This window comes from Schistocerca cancellata, chromosome 10 (genome assembly GCF_023864275.1).
Source record: "Schistocerca cancellata isolate TAMUIC-IGC-003103 chromosome 10, iqSchCanc2.1, whole genome shotgun sequence".
Lineage (NCBI taxonomy): Eukaryota > Metazoa > Arthropoda > Insecta > Orthoptera > Acrididae > Schistocerca > Schistocerca cancellata.
In genome coordinates, this window is record NC_064635.1 from 8,448,356 (window position 1) to 8,465,758 (window position 17,403).

Below are 17,403 nucleotides of genomic sequence, written 5' to 3' on the forward strand. Positions count from 1 at the left end.
CCTGTCGAGGCAAAAGGACACGTCGCCGAACCCAGAGTGGTGGTTCACCAGCCTCCGCACACCGACCCTGAACTGGGCTCATCGGCACGGTTCCAGTCGATATCCTAATGCTCTCATGATGGACAGCATCTAACATCTCGAGGTAAGGAATACGGGCTGATCCGTAGACCAAGCTGCAGTAATGTGATCGAACAAATTTTCCTATAAAACTGCAGAAGGCGGCACCTGTCATCTCCTCATGTTTTCCCGCTAAGGCATTTCAAAATATTCAATGAGTGGAAGCCCTTTGTTTGTTGGTCTTTTATGTGTGGAAGCCAAGTCAATTTAGAGTCAAATAATAAACCCTGAAAGCAAGCAGTTCCCTGAAATCGTTAAATATTGTCCCCCACTGTGAGCACTGGTTGGTTAAAACTTCGGCGAGCACGGTTAAAATTGAAACATGTAGTCTTCTCTGGTGAGGACCGAAAACCAGTTGTCTTGGCCCTGGGTTCCAGCTTCCACTGCTTGCTGAGAGAGCCATGTTAGTTTCAGTTGCTTTTAAGGGTTATCTAACTGCTGATGTAAAAGATAAACTTGGTGCATAAGAAAGGCAGATCTTATCATCACACTTGGAGGAACGACTTCAAAACAAACAAGCGTAGCACCGATCGTAGCGGTAACCAACTCAATCACGTGAGTAGATGTAAGATCACACTCCGGTACAGTACAGTGTTAACTGGAAGTGCGGGTAGGAAAAGAGACTAAGAGACTTGGCGGGCAGCAGCGACTGACTGCTTGCTGTTAGCGCCATTAAATTTACTGACAATGATGAGATAGCAGCGACATTACTGAGGGAAAAAGCGACGAAATGTGGAATCAAAGTTTTGAAGTTGATTAAGCCGATGGCGTGCAAACTGACTGACAAAACGGTTTAATGTGTCATAACGCATCAGTGGCGGCTCTTGGCTATAAAGTTAGGTGAAGGACTAGCAGGAAAGAAAAACTCACCGTTAATTACAGACGCTTACCGTAATAATTCAACTTGCTGTGTCTGGATGCTTGTTACAATGTCACAGAAATGGAGAGTATATTCTGTCAGCGATAAATTGAAAAGTTATTGATCGTTTGAAGAATGGTGGAACAAATCAAGTTTATCACGCGAGTGTGGTGCACCTGAAGAAACCATCAGCTGGTGGGCGAAAGAAAAGAATAAACTCTGAGCTTTTGTAAACACAGTTGAAAGTGATGTGGGAATGGACTAAGTGAGGAGTAAAGTAGGAAGAGCCAGTGAACTTGACGAATGCCTTTCAAGGCGGTTTTTAATAAAGGGAAGTAAAGATGTGCCAATTATTTAAGCTCAAGCTGAAAAATTTCACTTTGGCTTTCATGGCAACAATGATATTTATAGCTTCCGACGGGTGAAATGGAATGTCGTCATGGAATTCGCCAGACGACCATTGAAGGAGAAGAAAGTTCTAGCGACAGCGAATCTGATTCACAGTTTCCTGAAATTCTTCACGAAGTAATGGCAAATGAAAGTTTAAATGATCATCGAGTGTATAATTGCGATGAAACGACGTTTTATTGTTGATTGCTTCCCAACTCCGCCGGGACCAGCCGCACAGCCCATGACTGCAGCGCCTCAGACCGCTCGGCTAATCCTGCGCTGCGTTTGAGTGAAGTCTGTCTAATTTCCGTAAACTATTTGGTAAGTTTCTGAAATGTTTTACTTCTAATGCTCTTTATATTTAAATACAGTGTGGTATGCAGTGTATGTATAACACTACACCATGTGTTCTTTCTAACTTTCCATGTGGTATGTCATTACACGCTGTAAAGCGTTAGTTAATGATGTCCCCCGACAGCCGCATTGCATTGGTCTTCCACTAGTTCCCACTACAAATGACGGTACTTCACAACAACAGTTCAAAAACAAACTCAATCACGACGCGACGTCAAATAAAAGTGTTGAAAGAGAAGGGAAATCTGACTCATTACGGTACGAGACGGGATTCCCTACGCACTGTCACGAACAAAATGAAAGAACATGTAGATTACAAAATAGGAATAACTGCTTCACGAACTATCGCAAACTGCATGCATTTGAACTTAAATAACTACTTGCAATCAACGCAAAAGTACGCAAGCACAGTGATCCAGGAATATTTTGAGTACGACGATTCGCAGAACGTAAATAAACAGTTCTGTTACAAGACAGCTGTCAAATCCAAGCACTCTGCGGCTCTAACGGTTCCACCAATTGGACCAAGCTCACTGCACTCCGATTGGCTAATATCAGGTAGCCACAGCATGGCGTACATATTTCATAAAAACTGCGCACAAAGTGCCCCAGATCTCAGTATGTGTGTTACATAAAAACACTAAAAACATCAAAAAACACTGTGAAAGATCGTGTGTCGTTAACAGAAAATAAATTCAGTACAACGGGATACTGAACGCACAGGGAGAACGGCAGAACAAACTGTAACAAGTCTGGGCTAAAGTTATCTATTTTATCTATTTGTCCCCCCCCCCCTGAAATCTTTATTGTGGTAATATTAGCGCAGCCCGAAGTCTAGGTTAGGTTTGACGATTTCGTTGAGAATTGACGAAGCTAACGAATGTGGAAACAAAATTTATCGTGGTAAAAATTGACCGGTAGCGAAGGCTAATCTTTACATCCGCGCCATACAGAAAAATGCGAGGAGGGGTTCAATACGTAACTTTTACCCACGTCTGTTTGGCACTAACGAACCACTCCGTTCCCTCCACGTCCTCCTGTAACAACGGAATCTGGGTGTCATTCGAAGTACATAGTAAAAAACTAGTCGTCACAAACTAGGGATAATTAGGTACCTGGCGAGAGGAAGGGCGATGCGCACACACAAGCGAGCAAACGCACACGCAGAGAGAGAGAGAGAGAGAGAGAGAGAGAGAGAGAGAGAGAGAGGGAGGGAGGGAGAATAGCAAGTTGACCTGAGGTGTCACCGTATCCCCACCACGACGTTACTCAGAATCTGGTTCAAACCGCTGTGGAGGGGGACAGGGGACAGAGAGAGTGAAAGCATTGCGTTACGGGCATGCTTATCTGGTCTTGAAAGAAAACCTGTTAAGTTTCCGTAGTGTAGTGGTTATCACGTGCGCCTCACACGCGCAAGGTCCCCGGTTCGATCCCGGGCGGAAACATAATTTTAACTTTTACGCATAATTTCGTGCTATACAGAACGAGCTCATTGTATGGAGTTACATAGATAATCGGCGAAACAAGGGCATACTGTCAAGGTGAATGTGTTTTTCCATCTATGAGAAAACGAAGCTTTCCATTAGAGTCCCAACGTCAGCATAGCAAGAATAACTTGGGCGAATCTTACAAGAAACGTACTTGCCACCTTCCACAACGAAAGAACACATATGTCCAGACAGCGAAACTGTGTTAGTCATATATAATAACATTACTAACGCTTGACTATTTAACTTTATATTAAGGCAAATACATGTAACGCATCATAATGCGTAACACTATAAAAAAATTTCTTGTCCTGCGCCAGAAGACGGTCCGTGTGGAGAGCGAAACAATTAGCAACTTCCTAACGTTATTGACAACAGCTGATGGTGTAGCGATATAATTATATCTCTCATGGAATATGCAAATAGCGTATCTTCAGAATACTCGTCGGGGGTTTTTCGTTCTGCAACACAGCGATAGTAATTTACCTCGGAATTTTACTTGTTCGGAGTACGTGCAACAAATATAGAATTAATGCACTCTCCATCGGTTTCAATCCTACATCATGCGAAAACAGGAGGAAGAACTAAACTCATTACTATAGGAGTCTTAGGTGAATATGCTATGCACTGCCATGAATTAATTCAAAGAAAATCTAAATTACAAAACAGGAACCGCTACCAGAACGTATGTAAACCACGCACACTCTAACTGAAGCAGTTATTAAGAATCACGTAAAGGGGACACGAGCTGACAAACTGTCTCTGGACTAGTGAAGTACGACAAGTCCCAAAACGTAAGCAAAAACAGCCGCCTCTCATCACTTAGCCCTCAGATTCAAATATACCGCGCGCTCTCAACTTTCCCACTGCGTTCTTGTAGGCTAAAACCAGCATGCTTATTTCGTACAAACAGTGCATTATTATTCCTTTTCCTTGTGCCTTCCTGCCGCATTTAGGCAGGGTTGTCATTGTGTGTGCCCTTTCTGTCACGAACCTGTTACCCCAGGAAGGAATATGTGTACCGCAATTGTACTGCTACTGCTACAATGTGGAAGTATGCGAACGTTTCTAAATGTCTGCGAATCTTGTAACTGTGGCAGGAGTTGGGAACCAGCCCGGTATTCACCTAGTGGGATATGGAAAACCACCTAGAAACCACACGCAGGCTGGTCGGCACACCGACCCTCCTCTTTATTCCTCCGGACGCATTCGATCCGGGGCTGGCGCACATCCCCGAATTCCAGAAGCGTCGTTTTAAAGCTCTCGGATCGCACAAACGCTCCAAGTAACTATACGAATATTTATATTAACAAATGAAAAGAAGAAACATTCAAAAACAGCGTAGTAGCACACTTATCGCCAACAGAAGGTAAAGACAACATCAAGTTGAAATTATTCTTCTCGATGAATCAAGTTTGCCAAGATCGCTAGTCATTCTTTTCATTACCACCACCGGTTTCGACAGATCTATGTTGTCATCATCGGATCTAAAAGTAGAATTTTGAACTAAATCTTCAGTTATGAAACGTCCCCTTTGAAAAATTATATAGGACTGTGCTTAAACTGACACACAATATTTTTAGCGCAACGCAATCTGACTTTCAAAAATCCCTACAAAAGAATGGACCTGACTAACATTAACCTATACCTTTCACAAATCACTTACCTCACCAAAAATCTTCATTACTCGAACTACTGCAATACAGCGAGCGCCACTACTGCCAGCTAAATAAAAGATTCAAACTACGGAAGGCACTAACTACTGATAGGAATAGTTAGCAATTGAAAGATTTTAATAGAGAACAAACAATGTATTTACCTTAATAGTCATAACAAAACTCCGCCATCTCTCTCCCAACATCCACCACTGCTGGCGGCTCACTTCCAACTGCGCAACGCTACGCGCTGTTAACATCCAGCTGCCCAACACTACAATGGCTGACAACAATGCAAACTGGGCACAGACTGCACACAGCACAGCCAGTGATTTTTCATACAGAGCGCTAAGTAACGTTGCCAATAAGAAAACATAAACAGCCTACTTACAAGTATTGCAGATACTTCAACTAAATCTTCAGTACTGTAATAAACATAAACAAAGAGCACCGCACAATTTACGTATGTGTATAAATTTCATTCGTGTATTAAGAAATTATATAAAAGATATCGGCATTTGGTATCTTAACACATCTGCTTTCCAGATGTACTTCGTGACTAATAAAAATTGTTCAAATGGCTCAGAGCACTATGGGACTTAACGTCTGAGGTCATCAGTCCCCTAGACTTAGAACTACATAAACCTAACTAACCTAAGAACATCACACACATCCATGCCCGAGGCAGGATTTGAACCTGCGACCGCTGCAGAAGCGCGGTTCCAGACTGAAGCGCCTAGAACCGCTCGGCCCCAGCGGCTGGCAGTGCCTAACAACTAAGAGGTATTAACCATGAGCACTTCAGCATACGTAAGCTCTCAGTTCCACGCTACACGTCCGTTTTTGCGCGGGTGAGGACACAGGCTCTCACGGAATCCTCGGGAACCGAACCGCCAGTTCCTCAATACTTTGCAAAAAAAAATGGTTCAAATGGCTCTGAGCACTATGGGACTTAACATCTGTGGTCATCAGTCCCCTAGAACTTAGAACTACTTAAACCTAACTAACCTAAGGACATCACACACATCCATGCCCGAGGCAGGATTCGAACCTGCGACCGTAGCAGCGTCAATACTTTGCAGTTATCCGCTATGCCGGTACGCTGACACTTTAACCTGTAATTCTTTAACCTAGATCACGAGCATCACATCACTTGCGTATATGACTTGATGTAGTTCATCTTACGTGATGCGAAGAATACAATTACGTAAACCTAATAGTACATCACGGAGTGATTTTGTATGGTCCGCGGCTATGGCCTGTATTTGTCTTGTTTGTAGTTACTTTGAAGACTTTTTCTGTCAGGGTTTTTGACACGGCTCAGTGTTGATGAATAATCTGAACCACTTTTTTACCGTAAACTTATTTTTTAAAAGATGATACTGAACTGTACTTCATTATAAGTTTACTTGTGAAAGATAAAAATGAATATTTCCTTGTAAATTTCACATTTTTTAAAAACTGCACTGAATATTTTCAAAACAATAATTCAATTTAAAATGTTATCTAAATTTTCTTAAAAATAATTTTCATGAGTTCGGAGAGAAGACATAATTATAGTGTGCAGATGTAATCGAAATTTATCGATTACCAGACACCACTAAGTAAACAAGTGTGTACTCATTTCTCTGTGAAAATATTATACTGGCTAAGTTGCCATTCTAGTGTCAAGTGATTAGCGTACGCTGCGACATGATCATAACATGTTGTACGTTTTAATCTTTCGGTATTTTATCTGTCACATTTTGATGTTCCCTGCCAGTTTTTATTACACTTCGACGAAACATCTCAATGTGACTTTCAGAGTTGTAAAAAGCTTGTGCATCCAATAATGATACAAACTACGTTCTAATGTTCCAGTAGTGTACACAGTGTTTAAATGAAATCATGTGTATGTCTGAGGCACCTCACTTGGAATAACTTTCAGATACGATGATGACAGCGTACATCTGTCGAAACCGGTCAAAGTGATAAAAAAAATTGCTAGCGATCATGGTTGAAGAATAATACAACCTTCAGATCGCCCCCAACGACTGACGCAATATCTGAGATATATATTACTGGAAACTGTTAATTACCATTACTTGCACAAGTTTCAAAGATCGACGTAAATGCAAAAGAAAAGTGACGCATAAATGCATTACATTTCAACTTTTTGTATAGGAAATAGTTACTAAAATTGCTCGAATAGTCGTAAGAGGGAAATCATGATTGTAGTTAAACTTTAATTCGACTGAGTGATGTCCTGTTTATAAATTTTCACCATGTAATGAAAATTAATTACTGGTCTGCTTTCGTCATCAGAAGTAATGATTTGTTAAATGAAACTTGTTTAGAGAAGTGATGGATTTTGTAAAGAGTGAAGGTGGTAACAACAATGAAAAGGCAGTAATATTCAATAAATAAAAGACATATCTTTCGAAAAAAACTTGCGAAATGAGAGCTTACCTTTCAGAACACTGAAGAACGCTTACCTGATCAGAATGATGGGTCGTTTCCCCGTGCTGTCGGCTCTTAACCAGTGCACCGACAGTAACGGGAAGCGTATCTGCAATTACAGCCACTGGCTTCTACTTGCCAGTGAAGTAGCGGACACGCTAGCTTGCTGCGTTTACGGCTCCCTTAATGATACAATCAGCTGCAGCCGTCGACAACGAATAACAGCACTTGGCACCGTATACGTCTTGTTTGCCTGCCACACACAAGTTACCGCACTGCACAGTTCGCTGTTTGTACGTCGTAGCGCAATGAGCGACGTGTTTGTTACTAGACACACTCAGTCACGTCCGAGACATTTTCCAGAGCGCGCCCTAGAAAACAAAAGAGCATCGAGATCCGCTACTCGACGTGCAGGCTGTTAACAGGTCTACTGTTGAAAGGTGTGTGTGTGTGTGTGTGTGTGTGTGTGTGTGTGTGTGTGTGTTGTTTTAAAAAGTAGTTATAAAATTTTATTGTAATCAGATAGGAAGCTTACAAGAATATCATTTTTCGACATAGTGCCCTTGCGTTTCAACGCACTTAGTCCATCGTTGTACAAGCTTCCCTATGTCCTCATAAAAGAAGGTTCTCGGCTGAGCTGCGAGACAGAAATGCACTGCTTCTTTCACTGCTTCGTCCGAGGCAAATCGACGGCCCTTAATGCCTGTTTGAGTGGACTAAACGAGTCAGAAGAGGCAAGATCGGGACTATGTGGAGGATGATCCAGTACTTCAAATTTGACTTTCTGGAGCGTTTCAACAGTATGGCAGCAGTATGCAGACGGGCATTGTCGTGCAAAAATACACCACCTTCCGACAGCAGTCGTCGGCGTTTGTTTCGAGTTGCAGGCTTTAGCCTAGCAGTAAGCATCTCACTGTAACGTACACTGTTTACTGTTGTGCCACTTTCCCCATAACGTTCCAGTACTGGACGTTGTGCGTCCCAAAAAACCGTAAGCATCAGTTTTCCTGCGGACGGTTGGGTCTTGAACTACTTCTTGCACTGCGAATTTGGGTGTTTCCATTCCATACTCTCCCGTTTACTCTTCTGCTCGTAATGATGGATCCATGTTTCATCACCAGTAATGATCCTGTCTAAGAAGCTATCCCCTTCGTTACCACAGCGATCCAAATGTTTTTTTGCAGATGTCCAAGTGCATTTGTTTATGCAAGTGTGTGTGTTGTTTTGGGACCCATCTTGCACAAACTTTATGAAACCCAAGTCTGCTGTGGATGATTTCGTAGGCAGAACCGTGACTAATTTGCAGACGATGTGCCACTTCGTCAATAGTTAATCGTCTATCTAAGAGAATCATTTTACGTGAACGCACAATGGTTTCTTCAATTGTGGCGGTAAACGGTCGTCCGGCTCCTTCATCGTGCGTAACACTTGTACGACCATTTCGGAACTTTCCAATCCATTCGTAGACAGGCAAAACACTGTTGCCGCAATGTACCGAAAGTCTTCGATGGATTTCGGCCCCTGATAGGCCTTCCGATAGCAAAAAACGGATCACTGAACGTTGCTCTTCTTTGGTGCAAATAGAGAGGGGAGCAGCCATGATTAACAGCACAGAAGCGATAACGAAACTAACCTAACAGCTTGATAACTGCGAAAATATAGGAACAAATAAACAAAACATGCGTCATCAACGTAAAATGACAGTACTACCAAAATAAACAAAAGTATAACTTAAATGTAAAGAATAATTGACCTACCCTCGTAGGTGTATTAAGCCCTGACAATTTCAGGATACATGGAAAGTATAATTCTAATGCCTCACAGAAACAATTTGATAATGCGGTCTCATTCATAAATTAAACAGTACACACCAGCACACTTTCATAAACTCAGCGCTACGGAAAGAAATGAGACCTGCGTATCGAGAACTTACATTCTTCACATGAGTGTAACGGTTCGCAAAGGTAATGGATTACGTTAAACATGTATTAGCCGTCCGCTTACTGCAGCGTCCACCTGTGCAGTAAATATCCTCTTTTGTGTAAACAAAGATATACTACGCAGTAAAGTTAATTAGTGCAGTAAGCACCTGAATCCTGATCTCCATTCGCAAGTAACAGCAATAATGCGTGAAACTGCGTAGCAAAGTGTTCGACAAGTAGTAGCCAGCAGCACACCAGATGTCGACACATATCTGCACGTGGAAATTGATGGCATGTAGAGGAGGGCTACATGTTATTATTGGGTTGGTACATAAGTTCTCTCTTTCAAATTCTAAAGGTGGCAGGGGTAAAATACAGGGAACGAAAGGCTATTTACAGTTTGTACAGAAACCAGATGTCAATTATAAGAGTCGAGGGGCATGAAAGGGAAGCAGTGATTGGGAAGGGAGTAAGACAGGGTTGTAGCCTCTCCCCAATGTTATTCAATCTGTATATTGAGCAAGCAGTAAAGGAAACAAAAGAAAAATTCGGAATAGGTATTAAAATCCATGGAGAAGAAATAAAAACTTTGAGGTTCGCCGATGACATTGTAATTCTGTCAGAGACAGCAAAGGACTTGGAAGAGCAGTTGAACGGAATGGACAGTGTCTTGAAAGGAGGATATATGATGAACATCAACAAAAGCAAAACGAGGATAATGGAATGTAGTCGAATTAAGTCGGGTGATGTTGAGGGTATTAGATTAGGAAATGAGACACTTAAAGTAGTAAAGGAGTTTTGCTATTTGGGGAGAAAAATAACTGATGATGGTCGAAGTAGAGAGGATATAAAACGTAGACTGGCAATGGCAAGGAAAGCGTTTCTGAAGAAGAGAAATTCGTTAACATCGAGTATAGATTTAAGTGTCAGGAAGTCATTTCTGAAAGTATTTGTATGGAGTGTAGCCATGTATGGTAGTGAAACATGGACGGTAAATAGTTTGGACAAGAAGAGAATAGAAGCTTTCGAAATGTGCTTCTACAGAAGAATGCTGAAGTTTAGATGGGTAGATCACATAACTAATGAGGAGGTACTGAATAGGATTGGGGAGAAGAGGAGTTTGTGGCACAACTTGACCAGAAGAATCGATCGGTTGGTAGGACATGTTCTGAGGCATCAAGGGATCACCAATTTAGTATTGTACGGCAGCGTGGAGGGTAAAAATCGTAGGGGGAGACCAAGAGATGAATACACTAAGCAGATTCAGAAGGATGTAGGTTGCAGTAGGTACTGGGAGATGAAGAAGCTTGCACAGGATAAAGTAGCATGGAGAGCTGCATCAAACCAGTCTCAGGACTGAAGACCACAACAACAACAACAACATAAGTTCTTAGTGTTTTCCCGTAAGTTTGAGAGACACAAAATATACACATAACAGACACTTTAGTCATCAATAATATATTATCCTTCACTATTTACAAGTCTGCCAACGCCGGGGTTGCTATCGATTCCGTGACTGTAGAAACAACGTGGTTCTGACGCGAAGAAGTCCTCGAGCCATGTTCGAAACGCTCTTTCATCCGGAATGAATTTCCTTAAAGGTAAATGTTATATCCTAGCCAGTAATGCCAACCGAGCCCGCTGCCAAAAGGTTGGCAGCATCAAAGTCCGGACGCCGTCCGCATAAGCAGCGCCAGCGATACAGGAAATCGCCGCAAGTCTGCGCGCGCCACCGCTGGCTTCTGGCTTCTTAAGCGCTGGAGTCGCGAGCGCTAGGACAGTTCTGTATTCGCCGCTCAGTTGTATACTCGCCACCGATTTGTGTACTTGCTAGTCAGTTGTGTGTTCATCGCAGCTGAGTTGTTGTTTGTCGTCAGCCGACGCTGACCTAGCCGCTCCGACTCGAACTAGACGGATTTCTGTAGACACGGAGGTCACTACTGTGTTTCTGTATCTTCGTTAATAAAGATAAGTACCGACTTTTATTTAATCAGAGTGTTTGGGTTTTCATCTTTCTGTTCACTGTTCCAGCGGACCGGTCGGCCCGCTATTAAAAGTGTGGCGGTGACTTCGTAAGCCATTTCTACAGCGAAGTGTTTGTCGCTACGAACGCCGCCACAAAAGTAAAAATCCGAAGCCACAATATCAGGTGACTAAGGTGGGTGCGGAATGACTTGCCAATCCGCGACTCTGTACAGTGTTTCTTGTTACAGTAGCAGAATGCGGGCTGGCGCTGTCGTGGAGTAGCACCTCTTCACACAGTCTCCCTGCTCGTCGTTCTTGGACTGCGCTTGCAAGACGTCTCAGTTGTTGACAGTAAATGTCAGCAGTGATAGAGCAGTTCGTAGGACACCACACTGGCGCTGTTCCAACATCATCTTCTGTGGATGCGCCCAGCTCTTTGTACGGGGAGCTGCTGCTGATAAATTTCATTCCGATCCAGTGCACCCTACTGGTGGGCTACTTTTTATGTCTTTGAGTCCGGGTGTCGCTCCTATGGATCGTTTCTCTGCTGTTTCCGCAGATATTTGCAATGTCCTTTCTGCCCAGTGGCTGTGGAAAGCGTCAGTTGTTTCCCATTACAAATAAAATAATATTTAAAACGGGAGTTTGCGTGTTCATTCTATAGAGCGGTCCCAAATTAGCCTATTGTGGTATTAGTTTATCGAAACGTATTAACAGGAACAGTGAAACATTAAAAATAACCGACATTCCAGTAGCGACTGAGTAGCGCTGCTGCATTGCGGTAGGAATCAGCGCGGACCACACCGGTTCTGTCGTTCCTGGAGTGTTAATTATGCCTCGGGTTTAATGTCCCTCTTAATACGTATCGATCAAACGAATGTCGCACTAGACTAATTTAGGACCGCTCTATCGGAAGAGCACGCAAAATTCTACTTTAAAAATTAATGGCGCCCGGGTTCCCGGGTTCGATTCCCGGCGTGGTCAGGGATTTTCTCTGCCTCGTGATGACTGGGTGTTGTGTGATGTCTTTAGGTTAGTTAGGTTTAAGTAGTTCTAAGTTCTAGGGGACTGATGACCATAGATGTTTGAACCATTTTTGAAAAATTAATGCCTTTTGTAGCCGAGTAGATCAGCAATATTTGTTTGGGATGCCTCCGGCGACATGTTGCAATAAAGACATTGCAAATATCTGACGAAACACCAGGGAAATTGTGCCTGTATACCGACAGACAACCAAATCACAGCCGATGGCGTGTCTGTATAAGCACGGCGGCAGCATCCACACGACAGTCAACTATTCGAGAATGGCAGTCTCTGCCGGAATCTTGTAGGCAGTTAACCACATGGTGCAGTTGGAAACCCAAGAGTATTTTATTAATTGATACTGCCGCGAGAACACGCCTTCATACATAACATACTTCTAGGGGAGGACACGTGGCGCCATCAAATGCCTGGGGAAATTGCGCGTTAAGAAGACCACTTTATGAAGCTAGCTAGCCTTCCTAAAACTCCGCCGTTATGCGAAGACGACCCCAGGATTTGCCATCATTAACCATCACGTCGGCATTGCGATAACCAGGAGAACACTTGGCCGTCTAGTTTCACCCTGCTGTGGGAGAGGACGCACTTCACCAGGAAACAGCTGGACACAAAAGGCAGTGAGCTTTCGGCCTGCTACTGGCGCTACCACTTTCGGCTTTAGATTGCGACTCGATCGACGCCACAACGGTGGCACAACTAACATTATCAAGCATAGATCCGCGGAGAAGCACTCGGCTTTCGCTACAACAAATGGTTCAAATGACTCTAAGCACTATGGGACTTAACAGCTGTGGTCATCAGTCCCCTAGAACTTAGAACTACTTAAACCTAACTAACCTAAGGACATCACACACATCCATGCCCGAGGCAGGATTCGAATCTGCGACAGTAGCAGCGGCGTGGTTCCGGAATGAAGCGCGTAGAACCGCTCGGCCACAGTGGCCGGCTCCGCTACATCAGCATGGGGCAGGGCTAACCGCTGCGGAACGTACCGTGATCAAACTGACAGCAAGAAAGTTCGAAGCATGTACCATCTCACCACTAACTTTGCTCCTTCCCCACGAAGTATCCCTTTCCTTGACATATTAAGTGGTGTTGAACAAGCAGTTCGTTAGCTTCCCAGTGAAACAAGAAATTCGTAGAGAAACGAGTCGTATTCTTTTAAAATCCAACCCGCCAGTATCAAACATGAGTAGATCTGAACTCGATGGCCTCCGCAACTATCGTCTCGTCGTCGTCATGCCAGCTGACAGGTCAAAGCTGCCGTCCTGATGGAGCGAGCCGACTATGACGAGAAAATCCGACCGATGCCGGAGGAAGATATATATTCAAAAGCTGCCTGGGGCCCCAACATTCAGAATAGTGAGGAAGACTTCGGAACTTCTCAAACAGTCATCGCTCGAAGACTGGAAGATAGTATTGTTAAGAACCTCCTCCTTCAGGCGCCCAGAAGACCCAAGTTCTAAGGTCTGCCAAAGGTGCGTAAGAAGGAAACCCCTTTAAGCCCTATAGGGAGCACCATCGGATCGCCCACCTATAGACTTGCAGGATGTTTGGCCAGGCTCCTCTCGGCTCATGTTGGACTCTGGCACACCACATAAAGAACACGGTGGACTTAATCGACCGAATTAAGCGTGTACGTCTTGATGAAGGATATATTATGGTTAGTTTTTATGAGGTTTTCCTATTCGCGTGTGTGCTCATTACAGGCTCTGTAAACTTGTTGTCCCAGCTCTTTGACGACACCATCCCAGATTTACTTAAACATAACCTTGTTGTTGTGGTCTTCAGTCCTGAGACTGGTTTGATGCAGCTCTCCATGCTACTCTATCCTGTGCAAGCTTCTTCATCTCCCAGTACCTACTGCAACCTACATCCTTCTGAATCTGCTTAGTGTATTCATCTCTTGGTCTCCCTCTACGATTTTTACCCCCCACGTTGCCCTCCACTACTAAACTGGTGATCCCTTGATGCCTCAGAACATGTCCTACCAACCGATTCCTTCTTCGAGTCAGGCTGTGCCACAAATTCCCCTTCTTCCCAGTTCTATTCAGTACCTCCTCGTTAGTTACGTGATCTACCCATCTGATCTTAAGCATTCTTCTGTAACACCACATGTACAAAGTTTCTATTCTCTCCCTGTGTAAACTATTTATCATCCATATTTCAGTTCCATACATGGCTACACTCCATCGAAATGCTTTCAGAAAAGACTTCCTGACACTTAAGTCTATACTCGATATTAACAAATTTTTTCTTGCCATAGCCAGTCTACATTTTACATAGTCTCTACTTCGACAATCATCAGTTATTTTGCTCCCCAAATAGCAAAACTCATCTACTACTTTGTGTCTCATTTCCTAATCTGATTCCCTCGGCATCGCCTGACTTCATTCGACTACATTCCATTATCCTCGTTTTGCTTTAATTAATGTTCATTTTATATCCTCCTTTCAAGGTACTGTCCATTCTGTTCACCTGCTCTTCCAGGACCTTTGCTCTCTCTGACAGAATTGCAGTGTCTTCGGTAAACCTCTCTTCTCCATGGGTTTTAATTCCTACTCCACATTTTTATTTTGTTTTCTCTACTGCTTGCTCAATATACAGACTGAATAACATCGGGGATAGACTACAGCCCGGTCTCACTCCCTTCTCAACCACTGCTTCCGTTTCATGCCCCTTTATTCTTATAACTGTCATCTGGTTTCTGTACAAATTATAAATAGCCTTTTGCTCCCTTTATTTTATCCCTGACACCTTGAAAAGAGAGTTTTCCAGTCTACATTGTCAAAAGCATTCTCCAAGTCTACAAATGCTAGAAACGTAGATTTGCTTATCCTTAAACTATATTCTAACATAAATCGTATGGTCAGTATTGCCTCTCGTGTTCCAGCATTTCTAAGGAATCCAACTGCTCTTCCACGAGGTCGGCTTCTACGAGGTTTTCCATTCGTGTGTAAAAAATGCGTGTTAGTATTTTGCAGCCACGAGTTATTAAACTGATAGTTCGGTAATTTTGACGCCCGTCGATAGATGCTTTCTTTGGCATTGCTTTCCCGTCTTTGTTTATGACTAGTTTCCCATCTGAGCTCTTGATATTCATACAGGAGGTTCTCTTTTGTTCAAACGTCTCTTTAATTTTCCTGAACGCAGTATTACTCTTACTCCTAGTGATACATGCCTCTACCTCCTTACATTTCTCCTCTAGCGATTCTTGCTTAGCCATTTTTCACCTCCTGTCGATCTCATTTTTGAGACGTTTGTATTCCTTTTCACCTGCTTTATTTACTGCATTTTAATATTTTCTCCTTTCATCGATTAAATTCTATATTATTCTGTTAGCCCTCGTTTTTTTTACCTACTTGATCCTCCGCTGCCTTCCCTATTTCATCTCTCAAAGCTACCCCTTCTTCTTCTACTGTATCTCTTTACCCTGTTGTTGTCAATCGTTCTGTTTGAATCTTTCTATCAGCTCTGGTTCTTTCAGTTTATCCAGGTCGCATCTCATTAACTTCCTATCTTTTTGTAGTTTAGTCTACAGTTCATAACCAATAGAAATGTGGTCAGAATCCGCATGTGCCCCTTACGTCATCGTATTTTTTTCATGATGAAGAATACTTGAAAAGGGCGGAAGGCGTCCCGATGGGGAGCCCACTAGCTCCAGTTGTAGCGTTTCGAGGACTGCGCCTCGGGCGTGGCTGTTGCAAAGGCTAGTTGTTTTTATCGTTACGTCGACGATACCTTCGTCATGTTGCCTTATGGACATGAAAAGCTTGAACAGTTCCTGGAACACATCAACAACATCCGCGACCACATGAAATTCACTGGACGTCCTTGTACACCGAAAACCCAGTGGGTGTCTCGGTCACGGCCTTTAGCGCAAGACCACGCACACGGATCGGTATCTGCTCGCCACCAGCTACCGCCGCCCAGCACATAATCTGTCTGTTCTGAGGACCATGGCGCGCCGAGCTGAAACCGCCTCAGACGCGGAAAACCTGCCGATCGAACTGAGCAACTTACGTAAAGTTTTCAAGGAAAACGGTTACAACAGACAAATTTAGCAAGCAGTTTCATCTAAGCGGCGAAAGCAGAACGCCTCCGAGGAAGACACGAAGAAGACTATGTTTTTGCCGTTTTGTGGTTCAATAAGAGTGAAGATTAGCGGGCTCCTGAAGAGACATAAGATCGACAGAATCTTCAGGCCCACAGCAAAGATCTGGCAACTAATGACGGCTGTGAATGTACCCCTGGAATGTACAAAATACCGTGTTGGTGTGGGTCAAACTATCCGAGCAGAAAATGAAAAAACGTGTTCACCTACACTGCGGCGGAACATCCACTGGAAAACGGACACGGAATTGCATTCGACCAAGACTTATGTTATTACACGTATCACCGGCTTCTGCGATAGCGTAATAAACGAAGCAATACAGATCAAAATATCGGACAACACCCCCAGTAGAGACGGTGGATAGCAGCTGAATCCGGCCTGGGGTCCCGTGACTGGGAAGGCGAAGCGGACGCGACGGTCACGGCACCAAAACATTGCCACGTGTGGCCACCTGTGACGTCACTGGCGGCGGCGCCGGGTATGTAGGCACGACGGTGGCATCCAACTCACACCCCTCCACCCCGTAGCTCAAGACGCCGTGCTCAGAGATCGCCCAGTAAGCCTTCTCACAACGGCCCCATTGAAGGTCTTCCAGGATCGCTGTGCTGAATTCAGGATAACAATAGATAGAGGTTCAAAATGGCTCTGAGAACTATGGGACTTAACATCTGTGGTCATCAGTCCCCTATAACTTAGAAGTACTTAAACCTAACTAACCTAAGGACATCACACACATCCATGCCCGAGGCAGGATTCGAACCTGCGACCGTAGCAGTCGCGCGGTTCCGGACTGCGCGCCTAGAACCGCTAGACCACCGCGGCCGGCGATAGAGGTTCGAAACGATTCCTTGAGAGGGGACTGATCTCCAACACAAGCCACGAACGCGCTCCACACAACAATAACTGACAGCTGGGACCCAGTGGCCTAGCCGGCCGGTGTGACCGAGCGGTTCTAGGCACTTCAGTCTGGAACCGCGCGACCGCTACGGTCGCAGGTTCGAATCCTGCCTCGGGCATGGATGTGTGTGATGTCCTTAGGTTAGTTAGGTTTAACTAGTTC

The 17,403-nt window shown here is 43.9% G+C and overlaps 1 non-coding gene across 1 annotated transcript; it reads left to right on the forward strand.

Moving 5' to 3' along the window:
- The first annotated feature begins 3,092 nt into the window (after window positions 1–3,092).
- Window positions 3,093–3,165, forward strand: Trnav-cac (transfer RNA valine (anticodon CAC)). The gene has a single exon. It is a non-coding gene; the product is annotated as a tRNA-Val (tRNA).
- Window positions 3,166–17,403: the final 14,238 nt, after the last annotated feature.